The sequence below is a fragment of the Trichosurus vulpecula genome, chromosome 5 (assembly GCF_011100635.1).
Source record: "Trichosurus vulpecula isolate mTriVul1 chromosome 5, mTriVul1.pri, whole genome shotgun sequence".
NCBI lineage: Eukaryota > Metazoa > Chordata > Mammalia > Diprotodontia > Phalangeridae > Trichosurus > Trichosurus vulpecula.
Window position 1 is genome coordinate 153,069,118 of NC_050577.1, and position 22,566 is coordinate 153,091,683.

General features: G+C 37.8%; 1 pseudogene; it reads left to right on the plus strand.

Moving 5' to 3' along the window:
• Positions 1–12,854: 12,854 nt before the first annotated feature.
• LOC118851097 lies at positions 12,855–13,885 on the plus strand (annotated as a pseudogene).
• Positions 13,886–22,566: the final 8,681 nt, after the last annotated feature.

Sequence of the window (22,566 nt, forward strand, 5' to 3'; positions counted from 1 at the left end):
AAAGGTAAGTACTATCACTATCTTCATTTTGTTGTTTTTGCTGTTCAATCGTTTTTCTGTTGTGTCCAGTCCTTTCTGACCCCATTTAGGGTTTTCTTGGCAAAGATTCTGGAGTAGGTTGACATTTCCTTCTCCAGCTCATTTTCCAGATGAGGAACTGAGGCAAACAGGGTTAAGTGACATGCCCAGGGTCACACAGCTAGCGTCTGAGGCAGGATTTAAACTCAAAAAGATGAGTCTTTCTGATTCCAAGCCCAGTGCTCTATCAACTATGCCACCTACTTGCCCTCTCCTCATCTTACAGTAGAGGAAATTGAAGCAAACAGAGATCAAATGACTTACCCCGGGCACTCACAGCTAGTAAGTGTCTGAGGCTGAATTTGAACTCAGGTCTTTTTGATTCCAGCCCAGAGCACTATCCACTTTACTATCAGCTCCATCATTGGGATTCCTAGAAAATCTCCCTCATCACAAAGATAATCCAGATGAAGGAACCAACACTGAAAGTTGAAGTGATTTTTCCAAGGTCACACAGCTACTCAAAGGTAGAACCAAGAGAAGAACACACATTTTCACCTCCTAGTCCAGTGTCCAGTCATATCATATCTCACACTTTTCAAAAAGAGATAGTGGATAAAAATAAAAGCAAGCATGGAAGGCATCAGCTTCAGGTCCATGATCCTGATGCATTCTAAGGAGGAAGTTGACAAAATAGCTTCTTGTTTCTCTCTATATCATTTTATAGAAATTGTAGCAGCAGGAGCTTTGTCAGTAGCTGGTTTGGAAAGATTTGCATCTCTTACATTAAAAAAAGATGATAGGATTGATACTTGTGACCACAAAAGATGTAGGCATGGACAGGTGTTGTCACATCTCTCCTGCCTGACACTGGATAGGCACTGTGATGGGGAGAACAACTATGATAGGAAATGCACAGCAAAAGGAGCAGGAGGATAGGAGATTCCAGCAAGATTGGTCTAGACACTGTCTCTGGAACATGCTTGGATATAGCTTGTTCCTCATGCCTTTTTTACCATCTACAATGTCCAACCTTACTCGTAACCTCTGTCTTCTATTCCCAATCTAAAAGCCATCCATTTTTCAAGACAGATCAGAACTTCCTCATGAAATCTTTTTGCATGACCCCCACAGCTTGCCGTTGTCTCTCTCTTCTGAATTTTCATAAGAAAACTGATGCTCAACGAGAAAAAGTAATTGGGAAAAGTTCTTATAGGTAGTTAGAGAAAGAGGTAGAATTTTAAATCAGAACCTCTAACTACAAATTCTACACTCTTTCCCCACAAGATTGGTTGTCTGGATCATTCATTTAGCAATTAGAATAGATTTATAAAAACTGAGATCTGGAAGAAACCTTGGATGATCATATACGATTCAACCCAGATTTGTTGATCAATATGATTCAAGGATAAGTGACTTGTCTAAAGTCAAGCCATTAGTGTCATGGTACTCAAGTCTCTTAACTCAGCACATGGAACTTTACCTGATCCTGGGATGCATCTAAATGAGGTTGTTCATTTTTTTATTTTTAGAATGTTGGAATTTCAGATAATGGCAGAAACCCAGATGGAGATGTCTATCAGCAAGGTAGAAATGTAAGACTGACATGAAGGCCTGAGGTCAGTATCAGAGAGGTAGAGGTGACAGGTGATGCCACTAAACTCAATATTTAGAAGTGTTTACTACATATAAGATAAGAATCCAAATATGTCTAAGATACAATCTTTATGGTGGAATATGGAAAATGACAAATATGAAAATTATTATAAAAGAAATGTTGTTATTCAGTCATGTCAGTCTTGTTCAACTCTTTGTGACCCCAGTTGGGGATTTCTATGCAAAGATGCAGGAATGGTTTGCCATTTCCTTTTCCAGCTTGTTTTTTTTGGGAGCTTTTTTGTTTTGTTTTGTTTTTTTACAAATGAGGAACTGAGACAAACAGGGTTAAGTGACTTGCTCAGGGTCACACATTTAGTAAATGTCTGAGGCCAGCTTTAAACTCATGAAGATGAGTCTTCCTGACTCCAGGCCTGCCACTCTCCACTGCACCAACTAGCTGCCTCAATAAAACAAATCAGAATGATGTAAATGCATTAGTGAAGAGAAGGGGAGGCTTCATGAAGGAGAAGGCCTCAGCTGGGTCTTGAAGCTCTGACAATCCTCCATTAAAATTATTAATGCCTTGAGAACAAGAACTGTTTTTTGCCTTTCTCAGAGATTAGCACAGTGTCTGATACATAGTAGATGCTTATAAAATTCTTCTTGACTTGACATGTTTGAAATAGTTAAGGATAGACCGTAGACATGAATGAGATCATTGGAAAGGTGTTCATGTGTGAACTTTGGAGGTAATATGAGTACTGGTTCAATTGTTTTCTTTCCGGGTGATGGCAAATACTATAAATGTATATTATAGGTGTAATCAGGACTGGGGTCTTTATTCCCTCTCCCTTTTGCTGAAATGAATGACTTAGTAGGTTAGTAAATATGTATTTGTTGAATGAATGAAATAGAAATTGAAGCAAAATTTTAAGGTGAGATAATGCACATTCTAAGTTCCAAAGAATTTCATTTACACACATACATACTTAAGCACTGTTTAATTCTGCTTCAAATAAAAAAGCATGATAAATTACTTGTAAATGTCTTTAAGAGGAACCTTATATAAATCAAGTGAGTTTTGCACTAATTCCTCCTATTTCATTAATTCTCCTCCTTCCTCTCTCACTGCTACTCATCACCCTCCACAGCCTGCTGTGAAGTTGTCTTTCTGAAAGCCAGACTCAAAGTGACACAGATGTCCCATACACTGAAATGAAAAGGAAGTGGTTGCCTTAGCAACAATAACCACACAAAAGCTCTCAGAATTTTCTTTGCCTCTCATGTGACTTTTTTTTTTAGCAGTTTGGCTAATCCAAACAGTAGAAAAGAATCACAAGCATCTCATCAGAATGTACGGTAATGAAAAATAAATGATTAAAAGGTGTCAGTGTTATTTATAAACTGGTAGCTAAGCTCATTCTAAGTGCTCCCAAACTTTGAAATCATATTTCACAGTTTCTTGATGAAATGGGCAAAATTGTCCTATATGTCATTCGGTGCAGCAAAATATATATGTTCAGAACCCTTTCACTGTCAGCGGGATCTGATAATCATAAGCAAATAGGTGTTCAAATCACCACGAGGTAATGTTTTAAAGAGTAATGGTAACAAAATTAGATTGAGGGAGCATTTAGAGAGAGCCTTATTGGGCAAATGTGGTAGTGAATGCATTTGTTTTCCTGATTCTACCCTGCCCCCAAATGCAATTCTCAGAATTTCCGTATTTTCTTTTCTTCCCTTAGCTGCTCTTACTTTGTAGTTTTACTTTCCTCTTTTTTAGGCACTTAGGTGTTGGGTGTTTTGTTCATATTTATATCAGATCACACCTTCTTTCTTTCCCCTTTCCTCTCATTTTGTGCAGGAATGAGAAGCCTAGAGATAATTTTGTTGAATTCCCTTTCACATAAAATACAATTGCTAGGACTGGGTGGGGAAACAACAGAAAATATTTTCAAATATATACAATTATATAATTCAGCAAGAATGTTATCAAGGTCTCTATTAAAATATTAGTATCCTGGTGAGACACCCTGGAAAGATGATGGAGATGGCAGTGAACTAGTTTCCTAATGTTATGGAAGTGAGGCCCAAAGATGATTGCAAAACAATTACCAGCTGAGGAGAAAATTCATTTGGGGAGAGCTATTGCCCAGAGTCCATAAAGGACTTAGTTCAAGGCTCAATGGTAGCATTGTGTGGTCTGCACCCTCAGTAAGACAGGCCACTGTGATAATTAGTTAAACCTTCTCGAGCAAGTGGCCATTAGGTTTATGAGGCAAAACAGCAATGATTATACGATTATGAGTTTAGGAAACCAGGGGTATCAAACAAGAATTGAAGGGAACCACTGAACACAGAGTTGGAGGAAGAAAGGGAGAAATGGTGGTGCTGAGACAAAGAAAAAAAAGATAGATGGAGAGAAGGAAGGAGGGAGAGAGGGAAAAGGGAAGTTAGGAAAGAAGGGAAGGAATAAAGGGAGGGAGGGATGGGGGGCAGGGGGAGATAGAGAGAGAGAGAGAGAGAGAGAGAGAGAGAGAGAGAGAGAGAGAGAGAGAGAGAGAGAGAGAGAGAAGAAAGGAGAGCAAGTTATAGGGAAGGAAGTAAGAATGGAGGAAGAAGAAGGAGAGATTACTACCAATAGGTCTCAATCATCCCCTTTGTCAGTTTAAGGTTTTGTTTTTATCACTAAGGCACCTTTCATTAATGAAATATGACATAGATTTTGTTGGGGTTGTCTGATGCACACATTTGGTGAGCTGATTCTCTTAAGCAGATCAGTAGGGATTCCCCTGAAAAGAGTTTTGGCAGCTTTGAAGACACTACAAATAACAAGGCCAAGATAACAAATTAATCACAAAACTGAAAACAAAGCTACCAGACATACATAGATCACTGCAAATCTGAGAACTGCAATGGACATTTTAAATGAGATCAATGTTACATGGACTTTAAGTCCATTTTAACTTTGTTTTAAAATATTTTATCTTATGTTACTGCAGACATCCTGATAAAAATAAATCAAGATTTTTGTCTTTAGCAATATTGAGACTTTCAGTATTGTATGGAAAATGTATCTAAATTATTTCTTTTTCATTCAATTTTAGTATTGTCCTGGAAGTACAGCCTTATTACTGATGCTATTTTCAGAAATATCTCATCTCTACTTTCCTTCCTCAGATTTGATGACTTCTTGACACTACTCTTTTCTGTTTTTTCTCATTTCTATCTCACCAATCCTTCTTAGGCTCCTTTAATGAACCTTCTAACCTCGAGTGTCCCCCAAGGCTCTGCTCTCAGTACTCTCTCTCTGTCTCTTTCTCTTCTCCACTTCCCCATACTTCTTTTCTTTTTTACTTTTCTTTTTCTTAGAGATCTTCAGCTTTTATGGGCTCATTTATCATCTCTATGCATTTGACTCTTAAATGCACATGTATATGAATGTACATGTATAGCCTATATCAGATTGCCTGCCATCTTGGGGAGGGGAGAGGGAGGAAGAAAATTTAGAACTCAAAATTTTAGGGAAGCGAATGTTGAAAACTAAAAATAAAGAATTTTTTTTTAAATCTATACTTATCTAGTCTTAATTTCGTCTCAAATACAATATGTCAATAATAGAATTTACTATGTTCCCAGATGAATTCATCACTTCTCTATAATTATCTATTTTTATTGAGGATGCCACCTACTATCCTTCTAGAACCTCAGGCTAGCAACTTCAGGGTAATTCCCCATGATTCCCATTTCTCTCTGCCCCCGCCCCAACCCTGGTAATATCCAACCAACTGCCAAGTCTTGTTCATTCTACCTTCCTAGCATCTCACATCTTTCTTCTCTCTTCACACGGACATCACCCCAGTTTAGATCTTTATTACTTCTCACCAGGATTATTACAGTTGCTTCCCTGCTTCCAGAATCTCATTTCTCCAATCCATCCTTTCCATACCTATCAGAGTTAACTTCCGAAAGTGTAGGTTTGACTATGTTACTCCTTTGATCAACAATGTTCCCTAGCTTCTAAAGTAAAATGCGAACTCCTCACAATAATTATTTAGAGTCCTTCCCAATTTGGCTTTAGCCAACATTTCCAGATTTATTTAAATCACTCCACATCAAGAACTCCAGTTAAATTATTCTCCTTGCTTCTTTCCAAAAAGAGCATTCTACCTTCTGCCTCTTTTGCATTGGGGCCCTGCCCTATTCCTGGACTGTATTCTCTCCTTATGTTGGTGTATTAGAATCTCTAGTTTCCTTCACGGTTTATCTTACAGCAGTGATAACTTTTGTGATTCTCAGAGTGGCTGGTGCTCTTCACTTTCATCAAATTATATTGTATTTAATTATATATTCAGTTTTAAAAAAAAATCTTTCAGTAGAATGTAAGCTGCTTGAAGGAAGTGGCATTTTTTTTTCATTTTTATATCCTCATGGCCTAACACAATGCCTTATACATAGTAAGTGGTTAACAAATCTTTGCCAAATTGAATGCAAAGGGCAATTACTTGATAGAAAGCAAAGAACTTTGACATGCAATTTTTTTAACCATAGTCATGCAATGGTAGTTTTTAAAAAGTATATTCTATACACAGTAACAGCCACACTGTGTGAAGACTGATTTTAAGAGACTTAGCCCTTCTAAGCAATTCATGGACCTAAAACTTTTCCAAAGGACTCATGATGGAAAATGCCATCCACATCCAGGTAAAGAACTATTGAGTCAAAATGCAGAGAGAAGCAAACTCTTTTCTCTTTTGTTTTATTTTGTTTTCTTTATCATGGTTTCTCCCATTCGTTATAATTCTTCTATGCAACATGACTAATGTGAAAATGTGTTTAATAGAAATGTGTGTGTAGAACACATATTGAATTGCATGCTGTCTTGGGGAAGGAGGGGGAGAAAATTTAAAACTTATGGAAATGAATGTTGAAAACTGAAAATAAATAAATTAAATATAAAAAGTATATCCTAATAATTTGTGAAGAGTAATCAGTAAGTTTTATAAGTAGAATACTATTAAAAATCTCTATCTTTGTTTAGCTGTTGTAGATAATTTTAAGCTCTACTTATCTCTTTTTGGTGGACAACCATTTCTAAAGTTATAATAACGTGGAGAGTTGTGAAAATTCATGTTATCAAACCCAGGAATTTGTGAAAGACATACATATATATCACATAACTTAGAAGATACAATTATTATTACAATCTCAGTAGTACTTAAAAGATATGTGTGTATATGTACCCATATATACATATATGAAACGCATGTATGCCTGTCTGAGGGTATAAATTTAATACTCCATCCCATCCATTGTTTTTAATTCTGAATTTATAACTATTCCAACTCCTTTTCATGTTATACCTTTTAGGCATCTTTTGCACCATTTCTCACATGCAAAATCATCATCGATAACATGCTGTATCCTACTTAACATGCCTGTCATACATCACTCCATTGCCTTTTAAATAATTCAAAAATACTTATTGCTGCAAAAAATCATCCCTTAATCGCCTGTATATTCTTAGATATGGGAAACATAGACTAACATATTCTATTACAAAGGGCAAAATATATAATTCAAAATCCTTCTTCAACACAGCAAGGATACTCTAAAAGGTAAATCACACCATGTCTGAATTGGTACAATATAGATGACCCCTTCCATTTTAAAATCTATGATCCTTTGATCCAATGATCAGACAATATTTTGAATAGACTTAATGGCTCCTCTAGTACTCTTTCAATGGTAACATATTCTATTTCATTAGTTTAGTTAAACTGGCTTTAAAAATTATTTATTGTTATCATAGGAAAACAGGAAGCATGAATTTCTTGGCTTTATTGTTAGGCAATTGAGATCATATATATCCTCTACACATGTATCCATAATCAAATGTCAGGTTCCTCTTCACGGCTACTGCTTTGAAGCAAAATCTTCTCAGTCATTTTGATCCACATTCATTGAGCTCAATTTGTCAACTTGTTAGGTAGTTGAAGTTCCAGTAGACTGGTCCTCCACTTTGCAAATAATATGAGAGACATATTTTCAGATAAATACCAAAGGACAAGATGCTGAGGGCGGGGGATACTAGCTAATTAGATATCTGTTCAGTGAAAGATGCGCCTAAATAAGTTATTTCTTAGGTTTCATGTGTAGGGAAACAACAGAATCCCCCTAGAATGTAATTTAATCACATGAGATCTCCTGAATCTAATACCAATGAGGCAGAAATTACTGATACAATGAAATTTCCTGTCTAGTGTCCACATTTAACTTTAATTCAGTACCCTTTGGGATGAATATTGGATTTCAATAAATAAGAATTGGTGGAATTTAAAAGCCAGCAGGTAAGGATGATATCCAAATTTATGATGACTCAAAGTTATCTGAAATAGCAAATTATGCCAGATCAAATAATATACAAATGGATTATAGACAACTGGGAAATGGTGTTTATAGAACAGTTTATATTTGTAAAGTACTTTCCATCACTTTTAATAGCTTCATTTTTTGAATATTTATTATATACAGTGACTAGGGTGGTTTAGTATGATTATTGGTATTTTACAAATGTCAGCAAACTGAAGTTTGCTGGGGTAACATCCCGAGGACTTTGAAAATTTTTTTTATTAAGATAACTAAGTAGAAATCAGGCATTCTAACTCTCAGTGTCTGAATCCCAGGCCTGTGCTTCACCCACTGAACTGAGGAATTTTTTTTAATAGAAGAGGTGGTACTAAAAACAAGGCTAGGAAGGATTTGGAACAACAGAACCTGTATCTATCACAAGCATCTATTTAACCATCTTTTGCAGAACTGTGCTATTTCAAGGGAATACTGATTTTTGGGCCCTCAAGTATTTCCCAAGGTAGAACTATGTTATCACTTATGTGAATTCTTAAGTGAGACAGCTGATTTTTCCAAAAGTCCCAAAAGCTAGAATAGGGACTGCAAATTAAAAAGCAAATGGTGCCTGGATACATAGGGATATCCAGAAGAGATCAAAGGAGAAGTAAAGGCATCATTCCTAATGTTACACAACAGGGTATAAGAAACTGACAGAAGTAATTATAATTTGTGTATATATCCATGGCTAACCAAGACTTTATCCCTTCTTACTGGGAAACTTTAGTGTTATGACAAAGATGTCTGAAGACTTTAGTCATTTTCCTTACTAAGTTCATTAGGTATTATGATCTGTGTATTTATTGATCTGCTTCAAGTTAACATAACTAGTTAATGATGGAGGCAGAGAATCTGATACTCTCTGAAAATATTCCTTCAATCCAAATACGGCACACAAATGAAAACAGAGCAAAATTCCAAGTGCCATTTAACTTACCTACTTTTAATCCTTAAGAAGAAAATATTTTTAATTTCAAATACCATCTATAGGCATATTTCAGTGAAATGAATGCAATAACAACTCTGTTACAGAGATATGTCTTTCCCTATATTCTTTTTGTTGCCAAAAAGTCTTTCTAGAAGTAAATATGAGCTTTATTGGAGTAGGAACTATTAATTGATTAAATGGTTCATTTACAGTCAACTCTTACCAAGAAAGATACTGGAAAAACCATCGATCAATTAGATATTTAGAAGTACCAAAGATAGTAGGAAATAGCATGTTTTTGCGAAGCAAAATTATTTCTGCAACAATTTCATTTCTTTCTGTAACACATTTACAATCTAGCAAACAAAATAAAAGTGCTACATGTAATCTATAGTGACTTAAGTAAGAAAAATGTAATCCAAGTTGATTTTAAGACTTCTGATTCACCATCAAGGGAAATCTTTAGCAACAAAGCAAGAGAACATAGTCTTGGACGTAATACGCTGACAGCAGCCATGAAAGTGTTTCTAAAAGAGTTATTGGTGCTTGCTAGCCACATTGAAAGATTTTTATCAAGTAGAGTTCTAGGGCAACAATTCTTAAACTTTTTTTGTTTGGACCCCTTTTGACAATCTGGTGAAGTCTGTAGACCCCTTCTCAGAATAATGCTTTTAAATACATAAAATAAAATGCAAAAGACTACAAAATAATCCAATTACATTGAAATAAAAAATAGGTTTTTTTTAATCTACATCCATTGAACCCTGGGAGGTCAAACTTAGGAGATTACAAACCCTGCAATGTAGGGATTCTTTAAGATGTGGGAAAAATCATACTTTCCCTCTTTGCTCTGACCGGGAGGGAGTTCCTTCTTATTTCTATAGCAGGCATTCTTTGGACTCTTGATTTCTATTTTCCAATATCTTTTAATGTGTATATTTCTTTTCTCACCAAAATTATGAGCCCTACGAGGTCACAGAGAGTATTATATTTTGCTGTTCCCTTTATAATTATCTATGGATGCTCTTGTGTCCAAGAACTTTTATTGTTCCTCAGGCATGCTCTATTTAGTATCACAAAATCTGAGAGCTGGAAGGGATCTTGGTGGCTACCTAATTCAAACCATAATATTCATTGATGGCTGGGAAAATAAAACACAGAATTGGCTCATCAATTTTGCCAATACTATGGTAAATGAGGGAGAATCAATAATATGCTGGAAGACATAAAAATGAAAATTATTTCAATTACCTGGGAAATAGTCACATTAAACAGAAATATTATTGGATGGGAAAATATTCATTTTAGGTATAACCCCCCACCCCCAACAGCACAAATACAAAACAGAGATAGACTGGATAGATTCGAAAAGATATGTAAGGGCCATGGTTCACTAAAGAATACATAAGCACACATGAACATACATGTAGGTACGTCAACACGCTCGCATATATGCATATGTGTACATTCGTGCATGTATGCATGCAATAACACAAATATATATACATATATATGTATATGTATAACATACATACACACACACATACATGTATAGTCAGACATTGTGAAACTGAAAAGCCAACATCATTGATCAGGACAGAGCAAAGACTGTGGCACAGTTGAAAGAACACTTGATTTGGAGTCAGGGAACTTAGGTTTAATTGTTCTCTTTTCTACTGGCCTATAGAGCAGCTAGCATACCTTGGATAAGCCACTTAAACTCTCCATGTATCAGTTTCCTCATCTATAAAGCAAAGTAGTTGGACTACCTGATCACCATGGTCCATTCCACTTGTAAATTTCTTTTCTTTCAATCTCTCCCTTCCCATAATTCCTATAGCACTTATTTTTACCACAATGTAGAAAGGAAAGTACAGATATGTTGGAAGCATTTCTTTTTAATTTTGACCATCATGAAGAAAAGCAGTGATCCAATTTGAAAAACTAGAGGTTAAAGAACCAAAGGGATGGAAAATTCATAAAGAAATGTTAAAGGAATTGTTCAAAATAGGAAAAAAATATGAAAATTATAGAGCTTCACAAGGAAGATGCTAACCACTTTTGTTACACACACACACACACACACACACACATACACACACATGCAAAAAAAATTAAACAAAAGGACATTCATTTCATTAAAATAAATATTTAAGTCTACATTGGGTTTAAATTAAAGCAGAACAAACAAGGAGTACCAAGGAGAAACTTTTTGACTATGAGACTAATCAAATGTTGATGTTGTTCAATACTGTCTGCTTCTTTATGACTCCATCTGGGTATTCTTGGCAAGGATACTGGAGTGATTTTGCCATTTCCTTCTCCAGCTCATTTTACAGATGAGGAAACTGAGGCAAACAGGGTTAAGTGACTTGCCCAGGATCACCCAGCTAGGAAGTGTCGGAGACCCAATTTGAATTCAGTAAGATGAGCCTTTCTGACTCCAGGATCCTAGCTGCCCCCAAGGAGAAACTTTGTGTCCATGAAGGTGATGAAACTTTAGAATGTATTGTGTATTGTGAGATGTTGTAAAATATTTAACCCTGGATATATTCAGGAATACCCCCCCAATTTTTTCTAAATGGTTTAGACTAGAACAAGGAATCTCTTTGTTATAAAAGATCACTAATCTGCCAAAAACACCCCCCCAAAACAAAAAAAAACCTCAAAGGAAATAAAATTTAATATTTTGCATTGTTTTGGTTTTGTATGTGAGGGACATAAAAGATTAAATTAAATTTAAATTAAGTTCAAAGACATTAATTCATATAAAGTTACGAATTTAACATATAGTTTTATATAGATCAGGTCAAAGTTGTTTTAATTTCATGCCATATCCTTTTCTCATCTTTGTGAGTTCTAGTTTCTTTACTTTTGATCTTTGCTGTAGCAAAGTTGGTGTTCCATCTACACTCAGACAGCTGATTCAGGAATGACTCCCACATCAGTAATGAGTCATTTCCTCTCTATTAAAACATTCTCTTTTTTTGGTCATATTTGATGTTCCTAGGTCCAGCTCATATTATGTAGACAACCAGGGAAGTGGCCCATCAGGACTTATGGTTGGAAAAGTAAATGTATCACCCTCTTAATGACTCCTTCTACTCTCTGAAACAAAGCCCTACTTTTTCATAAATGTTCTTTTGGTGGCATTACGTAGATGCGGGTCAAAGATTAATAATTTTTCAAAGAAATGAGTCTGAGCATCACCCAAAGATCATTGGAGTGGTACACAGTAAATGTGAGCAGAAAAAATTATATAGAAGAAAGAAAAAGGATGTCATCAGAGAAATGTAAGAAAAATAGACAAGGCAGTCACTTAGCCAGGAGTAATAACCAAAGTAAGGCTTCTCCATTCCAATGGTGTCCATGCAGCATCAAGAGAACACAAGAAAAGCCCTAAGCATGTTTGGTATCATGACAAAGGTTTCTCTGTGGCATGGCAGACTTAGGAGAGGATATGGGCAATAGTTGGGGGAATAAGGAAGAGGATAAGGTGAGGGAGAAGGGAAAGAAATGTTGCCATTCAGATGAAATTCCTCTTGCCCTGCTCTTGTATTATATGTGCCTAAATGGAGTGATTTTATTGATGAGTTTTGTGAAGAGACCAGAAATCCTGCAAATAGTTCCAACTTTTCTATGGCTCCCAAGAAGAGTTGTGCCAGTAAATATTCAATAACTGGCTCTCAGGGTGGGGGGAGGGTATGGAGAAAAGTGCACAACATACTTTTAAGTTTAATGGGCACTTTAAACATCTATCACTTTCTTTAGGAATAGACAATACAATAATAAATCAAGCCCTGATTTGTAGGATTTGCCAGTTTCTCAGGTGTAAAGTCTCACTCTGAAAATTTAATAATCGCTGCTTGAGAAACAGTATGAGCTGGCTCCAGCAGACCCTATGTTTCCCAAGAATCAGAGCAGACAATTGTTTTAGAATGTGGATCAGCATTTATGCCTCTTGCCACGAGGTTGTGATCATTTTGCCTTTGAGGTTTTTGATAATAGCTTTGAATTTCCCACCATTGACTCTAGTGGGTCTGTCCGAGGTCCAGAGATTCTAAAAACAGGATGTAGAGAGAGCATTAGTATGGCCCCAGTCCCACGATACCAGGAAGGCATGAGAGGGTCCCAATGTTAGAAGGAATCATTCAGTAATTGGTCAATGGAATTTTTGCATCTACAGTAAAACCAAATCTGGGGTTACCTCTTTGGTGTGTGGGTATGGGGGAATTGTATTCAAATCGATCATAAGTGGGGTCCTAATGGTTTCAATGAAATGATTACACAGCTGCTTAATCAGTTTGAAAATACCAGTCCTACTCCCCTCTTTACTCCAGAACCCCCAGGTTAAAAGAGGATATAAGCTCTTCTCACCACATAAATCATAGAAAGTTGTGTAGGTTCAGGTTTATAATGTTTTGTATTCAAAGATGACTATATGGTAGGTGAGAAAGACTGGCAATTACCCCGCAATCACTTATTTCCTGACAGGTGCTTAGTCCCCTGGCTGTAACATCATGATACCTGCCAAGTGTGTCAAGAAGGTTTAAATGGATGGAATACTGCTTTATATTCTCAGGGATTGAAAGGAATAAATTTTTCTAGGCATCTAAGTGCATGGTGCATAGAGTGCTAGCCTTGGAGATTAGAAGAACTGAGTTGAAATCCAGTCTCAGACATTTACTGCTTGTGTGACCCTGGGCAAGTCACTTAACCTCTGCCTCAGTTTCCCCATCTGTTAAAAGAGAATAATAATAGCACCCACCTCCCAGGGTTATCATGGGGATCAAATGTGATAATATTTGTAAAACATTTAGCACAATGCCTGGCACACAGTGGATGGTGTATATAAATGCTAGATATTATTTTTACTAGTAGCATTCCTCTTTCTCCACCTCCTCCTCCAATTCCCCAATTAATGAAAACTAATCAACTCAACAACCCTACCAGCAGCCATTCCAACCACCCCTGACCTTTCTCCTTTGCCCCAAACTTTACTCTGCCCAATATTCTTCTGCTTCTTGGTCAGGGAGAACAGCTAATTTTCTTCAATGGACACTGAACCCAAGAGACAGAGTGGTAGGGAAGGAAAAGAGGCAGGAGAGAATAAAACCAACTTTGGAAGCATCAAAGTTCTACAGATTTCCCTTCCCCCATCAGTCCCCAATTTATGTTATAATTGTTATAGTTGTAAAGTAGTTCTGTCTCTGCTACCAGCTCATGACTACCACTGGCTTGGCTTTTATTAAGTCAGTTATATTACCTGTGTTTCATCACAGGATGGATCTCAGCAGGTCCCAAGTTGTTTGAAATGATGGATGGATGTGGCCAAACCATCTCCATGGTTGTGGATTTGAGATACTTCTACAGCTTTCTCTTTTTCTCTCACAGTACTCTTGACCTTTTTAACCCCATTCATTGAGAACATACAGATCTTGCTCTGGTTTGTTCCCAGGTAGGAAGGATAATGGAGTTTGGCTGTTGCCATACAATATGCTCCGTGTCTACTCTCCCCTTAGCTGTTGCTTTTCGTGTCATCTCTGTTGATATAACCTCGTCCTCTAATGCTCAACAATAAAAAGGGTAAAACTTTGTAGCAGCTCATACACATCTTTCCATGCCTTTTCTGGCTTCATCATATTCATCATTTTTTACAGCCCATGGCTTGGTGCTGGTTTTTGAGACTTGGATTAATGTTCTTGAGTACTCCTTCCCCCGGCATATTCAAAACGACAATATCTGTCCTTCTGGCCCTTCTAAAACCCAACCTCTCAAATTCCTATGACCTCTATTTCAGAAACCTATTGGAATACATACTATACCTTAGATTTCCCTTTCATTCAAAAATGTTCCACCACTAGGATGCTGAACTTTGACATTTCTCTCTCTGTTATCTTCTATCTTACCACTTTTCCTATGCCAGTTCTTAACTCTCATCTTGACCTCCAATGTGGATTCCTCCCTAGTCGCCAAGTTTAAGCATACTATCATGACACCACTTTTCTCTCTATCCACCTTTTGCTCCATTATAAACTATTTCTATAATGCCCACTCCACAGTGACTGAATTACTTGCCCCCTTGACCCTTTATTGGTCCTTGCCCTTCTAAAACATTCCCAATGTAGGTAACTCCTATCATTTCTTCCTCCACTCATAGTCTGGAACTTCACAATCTTGCTAACTAACTGGATTCTCACTTGTTGTTCAATTGTTGAGTACTGTCCAACTTCTTGTGACCCCATAGGCTGACTTGTTAATGGGATTTTCTCAGTAAAGATACTAGAGTATTTTGTCATTTCTTTCTCCAGTTTGTCCCCATTTTACAGATGAGGAACTGAGGTATATAGGAGTGAAGTGATTTGCCCAAGGTGTAACAACAATGTTGCTTGCTGCTGCCGTGGAGGTGTAAGGTCAATAACACCAGCACATAGGAGGGCTGCTAGCCCAGGTTCTTTGATCTGCTTTTCTAAGGAAAGCAATTTTAAGAGATTTACGATCTCACTTTAATTAAGCATACATACATCATTCACTTAGTTCAGGGAAAAACTCATCACTTTGAACTTTAGAGAAAAAACAAATGGAAATTACAAGCAGAAATCATATAAATAGAGCCAATAATACAAATCAGCAGACAGAGCTTCTAACTGTCTGTATATAGCAATACATACATACATAGTACCAGAGAAAGAAGCACCAACATCTGAGTTTGCAAAGCCAGGGGCTCCTTAATGGCTACCTAGAGTCTTGTCTGGCCAAATCACACCAACACTCTTCCAATGAGTGATCCCCCAAGCAAAATGCTAACCTCAGAGTATATATACACTTCTTCATGGTCAGAGGGCATCACAACCATGTGACTCAAACCCATGTGACCTAGGCCTTCCCCCAACTTAAGCAGGTCATCAAAGACTCTTGATTGAAACAAAGGCAAGATTCAAAGGCACTTGATTGCCTTAGTGCTGAGAAGCACTGCAAAGCAAAAGACAACAAAAAGTCCCACAACCCACTTTACTTCCAATACACAAGGTCACATAGCTAGTAAGTGTCTGAGGCCAGAATTGAACTCAGATCTTCCTAACTTCAGGCCTGATGCTCTATCCAATGTACCATCTAGATGCCCTGAATCTTCACTACCCTATGGCAATGATTTTATTAAGACCAAATCCAGACAGTTTTGAACCCAATCAAATGCTATTCTATCCCATCTCCTAAATTTGGAAAAGACTCTTTTCCATCTCTACCATTTATTGCGATTTCCCCCTTCCCTCAAGGCTTGACTTAGATGTCACCTCTTCTATGAAGTCTCTTGGATCTCCTCCCTTCAAATTTATCAAAGCCCTTCTGCCAAAATTCTTCTTTGCACTTATCTCATTCTACCTTGTATCATAGCTATTTATGTACTTGTCCTTCCCTTAATTAGTTTATCAGATCTTTGGCAGCTATTCTTGTGTCATACCTATCTTTGTATCTCTAGCACCTAACGCAATGGCTTATCCGTAAAGAGATTCTTAATAAAGATTTATTCGACTGAATACATGAAAAATCGCACACTTTCATTTTTTGTTTCATATGCCAAAACTAAAAAAGAAAAGGTTTGAGAGTAGTTTCATAAGATTGTTTCATTTCCTTAAAAGAGTCTATGGGCCAGGTTGGGTAGCATAGTGTGGTAAATACAGATGTATATACTTTAGAATAGACCTAAAGTTTAGGTCCTTTCTGTGGTGATTGTGGTTACTGGTTAATAGCAGTGGTACAACCTAGTGGAAAAACCATAGGAACGGAAGGGAATGGAACATGTATTAAACACTGACTACATGTGGTGAATTGTGCCAGGTGCCATACAGATATTATCTAATCTGATCCACCCAACAACCCTAGGTTCCTCATTTTACAGTTGAGGAAACTGAGATGAATGAAGATTAAATGACTTGTCCAGGCCACACAGCTACTAAATGTCTGAGGTCAAATCTGACCTCAGGGTCACCCTAACTCCAGGCCCAGTGACTATGTTGTCTGGTTTCTTATCTTGTATCTAACCAATATCGTATAGCCTTAGAGACCTGGCATCTCGGGATTTCAATATTCTTTTTGGTAAAAAGATAATATTGAACTAAAAAAAGTTTAAGGTCCTTCAGGTTTTAACATTCTACATTCTACCAATATTTGATTAAAGGAGAAAAGAGTGAAAATAGTAGTGAAGTGTGAAAATGATGATGATGATAGTGTATGTGTGTGTGTGTGTGTATGTGTGTGTGTATGTTGTGAGGTGAATAGGGCAACTAAAAACAAATATAAAGATATGTAGGCAGACTTATTAGCAATTCCAGGAATGTCTACCATGATTCCCTTTACAGAGCCAGGCACTTCTACTAAAGGGTCAAGAATAAAAGGAACCAGCTCTTAAATGACCAAAGCTATAAATTCTGGGGTTAGAAACACAGTACTGGGCTTTGCTATAAGATGGTGAAGAATCATTAGCTATGGAAAGTCAAAGCATATGAAAAAGGCATAAATACAAGAAGCGTGAACTCTGAGCATATATCAAAGAACTCTTCAAAAAAATGAGAACAAAAAGAGAACTGGAATGAGAAATATAATTTGTTTTGAATAGATGAACTGAAAATTAGACAGGGTAACAGTCTTTTCAAATGATATGTGAGTTATGCTCCTGGCTTTGCCATTAATTAGCATTGTGACCTTACACAAGTCACTTAACTTCTCTGCTCTTTAGTTTCCCAATATGTAAGAAAAAAATCTTGTGAAAGATGTTTTCTAAGGTCCCTTCCAAATCTAAAATGATCTGATTCTATTATTCTCACTGCAGGGGCTACATTAAAGTCACAGATAGATCAGGCCAAGTAAGTGAGAAGTATAGGGCCCCCTAAACAAGAAGGATTATTTATTTACTTCACACAGGAGTCTGCATGGGTAAAGAAGGAAATAATCATGCATTTATTAAGCATCTACTCTGGCACTGTGCCAGGTGCTATACGAATATTATCTTATTTGATCCTCAAAACAGCCATGGGAGGATAGCACGGGGGCGGAGCCAAGATGGCGGCTGGTAAGCACGGACTAGAGTGAGCTCCGTACCCGAGTCCCTCCAAAAACCTATAAAAATGGCTCTGAACCAATTCTAGAACGGCAGAACCCACAGAACAGCAGAGGGAAGCAGGGCTCCAGCCCATGACAGCCTGGATGGTCTCTGGGTGAGGTCTATTCCACACGGAGCTGGGAGCTGGGAGCTGGGAATGGAGTGGAGCAGAGCCCAGCCTGAGCGGCATGGATGATCCAGACCAGAAGCCGGGCGGAGGGGGCCCTAGCGCCCTGAATATGTGAGCTGCGGCAGTTACCAGACCCCTCGACCCACAAACACCAAAGACTGCGGAGAAGGTTAGTGGGAAAAGCTGCGGGAGTGGAAGGAGTTCGCGGTTCGGCTTCCAGCCCTGGGGGCAGCAGAGGTGGGGCAGCTACAGCTGCTGCTGCTTCCGGCTCCAGGCCCACCTGGTGGGAGGAATTAAGTGGCGGATCAGAGCAGGAGTGCAACAGCCTGCTGAAGATCTAAGCCCAGTCTAGACTGGGGGTCCTTGGGGAAGGAGGAGTGCGGCTCTGACAGAGCTGGCACCTCCCCCCCAAACGTAGAACATAGAACTCTTAAGTCTACAAGCAGTCATTCCCCACTGAAAAACTCAAGGGTCAAGTTAGTTGGCTGGGAATATGGCCAGGCAGCGAAAACGCGCTCAGATTCAGTCTCAGACTTTGGATTCTTTCTTTGGTGACAAAGAAGACCAAAACATACAGCCTAAAGAAGACAACAAAGTCATAGTGCCTACAACAAAAGCCTCCAAGAAAAACATGAACTGGCCCCAGGCCATAGAAGAACTCAAAAAGGATTTGGAAAAGCAAGTCAGAGAAGTAGAGGAAAAATTGGGAAGAGAAATGAGAAGGATGCGAGAAAACCATGAGAAACAAGTCAATGACTTGCTAAAGGAGACCCAAAATAATACTGAAAAATACACTGAAGAAAACAACACCTTAAAAAACAGACTAACTCAAATGGCAAAAGAGCTCCAAAAAGCCAATGAGGAGAAGAATGCCTTGAAAGGCAGAATTAGCCAAATGGAAAAGGAGGTCCAAAAGACCACTGAAGAAAATACTACTTTAAAAATTAGATTGGAGCAAGTGGAAGCTAGTGACTTTATGAGAAATCAGGATATTATAAAACAGAACCAGAGGAATGAAAAAATGGAAGACAATGTGAAATATCTCCTTGGAAAAACCACTGACCTGGAAAATAGATCCAGGAGAGATAATTTAAAAATTATTGGACTACCTGAAAGCCATGATCAAAAAAAGAGCCTAGATACCATCTTTCAGGAAATTATCAAGGAGAACTGCCCTGATATTCTAGAGCCACAGGGCAAAATAGAAATTGAAAGAATCCATCGATCGCCTCCTCAAATAGATACCAAAAAGAAATCTCCTACGAATATTGTTGCCAAATTCCAGAGCTCCCAGATCAAGGAGAAAATACTGCAAGCAGCCAGAAAGAAACAATTTGAGTATTGTGGAAACCCAATCAGAATAACCCAAGATCTGGCAGCTTCTACATTAAGAGATCGAAGGGCTTGGAATGCGATATTCCGGAGGTCAATGGAGCTAGGATTAAAACCTAGAATCACCTACCCAGCAAAACTGAGTATCATGTTCCAAGGCAAAATATGGAGTTTCAATAAAATAGAGGACTTTCAAGCTTTCTCAGTGAAGAGACCAGAACTGAATAGAAAATTTGACTTTCAAACACAAGAATCAAGAGAAGCATGAAAATGTAATCAAGAAACGGAAATTGCAAGGGACTTACTAAAGTTGAACTGTTTTGTTTACATTCCTACATGGAAAGATGATGAGTATGATTCATGAGACCTCAGTATTAGGGTAGTTGAAGGGAATATGCATATATATATATATATATATATGTTTATGTATATATATAAGTGAATGTGTATGTATGTATATATCTATGTGTATATGTATGTATGTGTATATATATATATATATGTTTATATATATATATGTAAAAGAGAGAGAGCAGACACAGGGTGAGTTGAAGATGAAGGGAAGATATCTAAAAGAAATAAAATGAAATTAAAGGATGAGAGAGTAACATACTGAGAGAGGGAGATAGGGAGAGATAGAATGGGGTGGATTATCTCGCATAAAGGTGGCAAGAGGAAGCAGTTCTGTGGGAGGAGGGGAGAGGGCAGGTGAGGGGGGAATGAGTGAACCTTGCTCTCATCAGATTTGGCCTGAGGGGGAATACCATACATACTCAGTTGGGTATCTTACCCCACAGGAAAGAAGAGGGAGGAAGATAAAAAAAAATAAAAAAAAATAAAAGGCGGGGGGATGATGGAGGGGAGGGCAGAGGGGGGTGGAGGTAATCAAAACAAACACTTTGGAAAGGGGACAGGGTCAAGGGAGAAAATTCAATAAAGCGGGATGGGTTGGGAAGGAGCAAAATGTAGTTAGCCTTTCACAACATGAGTATTGTGGAAGGGTTATACATAATAATACATGTGTGGCCTAGGTTGAATTGCTCAACTTCTTAGGGAGGGTGGGTGGGAAGGGAAGAGGGAAGAGAATTTGGAACTCAAAGTTTTAAAATCAGATGTTCAAAAACAAAAAAATTTTTATATGCAACTAAAAAATAAGATACACAGGCAATGGGGTGTAGAAATTTATCTTGCCCTACAAGAAAGGAAGGGAAAAGGGGATGAGAGGGGAGGGGGGTGATAGAGGGGAGGGCTGACTGGGGAAGAGGGCAACCAGAATATAAGCCATCTTGGAGTGGGGGGGAGGGTAGAAATGGGGAGAAAATTCGTAATTTAAAATGTTGTGAAAATCAATGCTGAAAACCAAATATGTTAAATAAATAAATTGCATTAAAAAAATAAAACAGCCACGGGAGAAAAAATGCTATTATTATTATTCTCATTTTACAATTGAGGAAACTGAGGCAGAATTGAAGTGGCTTACCCAGGGACATATGGCTAGTAAGTGTTTGAGGCTGAATTTGAAATCAGATCCTTTAAACTACATGCCCAGGGCTCAATACATTATGTCACCTAGCTGCCTCCAAAGGGAGAAGTGATATTTATTCTCCAAGTAAAAACACAACTTGGATCCTTTCCAAAGTCTTCCTCACTGTCAAACAGACCAAGATCAGAAAATGGTACAATTTTATAAGGGATAAGTTATTTTAAATAAGAAGTATTACCACTTTCTTTTTTGCTGTGCTCCTAAGGATCTCAAAATCAAATCACTTGTTCAGGGTCACACACAGTACATTACAGAGGGGGCACTGAAGCCAAGGTTTTTCTGGCTTTGAGGCTAGCCCTCTATCAAGTAAGACAATTAAAGTCAGAAGAGATCATTTTCAGCTGGAAGATGATAACTCATGTAATCTCTGAATCATAAGGTATGGGGATCTCTCCCCAAATCTGACAGATTTATATTATTCTTGATGATTGCATAGAAATGATTTGGTGAAATAAATGTATCCTTCTTACTTCCTATGCCTGAATGGATAACTACATAATTTGGGAAAGGACAATGAGGTTCCCAAAAGAATCCATGTACTCTGAACTGCTTGAGATGAATTCCACAAACAGAAGTTGTGAAAGAGACAGGCATATGGATTCTAATCCCCCTGGCTTTTTTCTACCTCCACTGGTAGAGGATTCCTAGACTACTTTGAGTCTGGTTCTTCAGGGTGGAAAGAACAGGATGATATAAATAAAGGCAAGCACTCATTTCAAATCAGGTAAAAAAGAGCAAGCCATTATTTCATAAATGACATTTTAATTACCACCAGGAGGCCATTAAAAAATGCATCTTGGCAGTTTGCTTGGTCTCATTTTAGAAAGATAATATTGACAAACTGCTACGAAATTGCAATTCAGGAAATAGTGCAAATTGAGATTAGTAATAAAACAAACTCATTCACTTGTGTGCCCTAAAGCAATAATGAACAATTTAGAAGGAAGGCAAAGTTGGAATTGGATTTCCCTTTCATATGGAGAGTCTGGGGACAGAGGCAGTCTGTAGGAGGACTGGTGCTTCTTTAATTTATCAACCAGTGCAGTAGCTTGAATCTTTACACTTTAAACAGTGAGTTGGTTTGGTTCTAAATGGCCTGGAATCAGTGGTATTTTCTTCCTCACTCCTGGAAGTAAGAGAGTGGGTGTATCAACTAAAGACTGCTGCTGCTACCCTTGATAAGCTCAGTTATCTCTTATTTTGGGAATGCTCTGATAAGAGAGTTAGGGCCTGGTGATGGTCTAGAATCACAGTAAAGTTCCCCAAAATAAAAATCAAACGAACCCTTTAGGTTACATCCAGAAATGAATGCCTCCTATCTTTCTGGGATGAGTGTGGGGATGTCTTCCAGATTACTAAAAATCTTTAAGGTAGGACAGATCTGTGCTTGGGGTACTGATTTTGATAGTCACATTTCCCCTGGCAAAAAGCTGCATCATTCAGGCAGATTTCAAAGTGAACCAGCACCAGCTGATGGTATATTAAGGTATTTTTTTTTCCAAATGCTCACG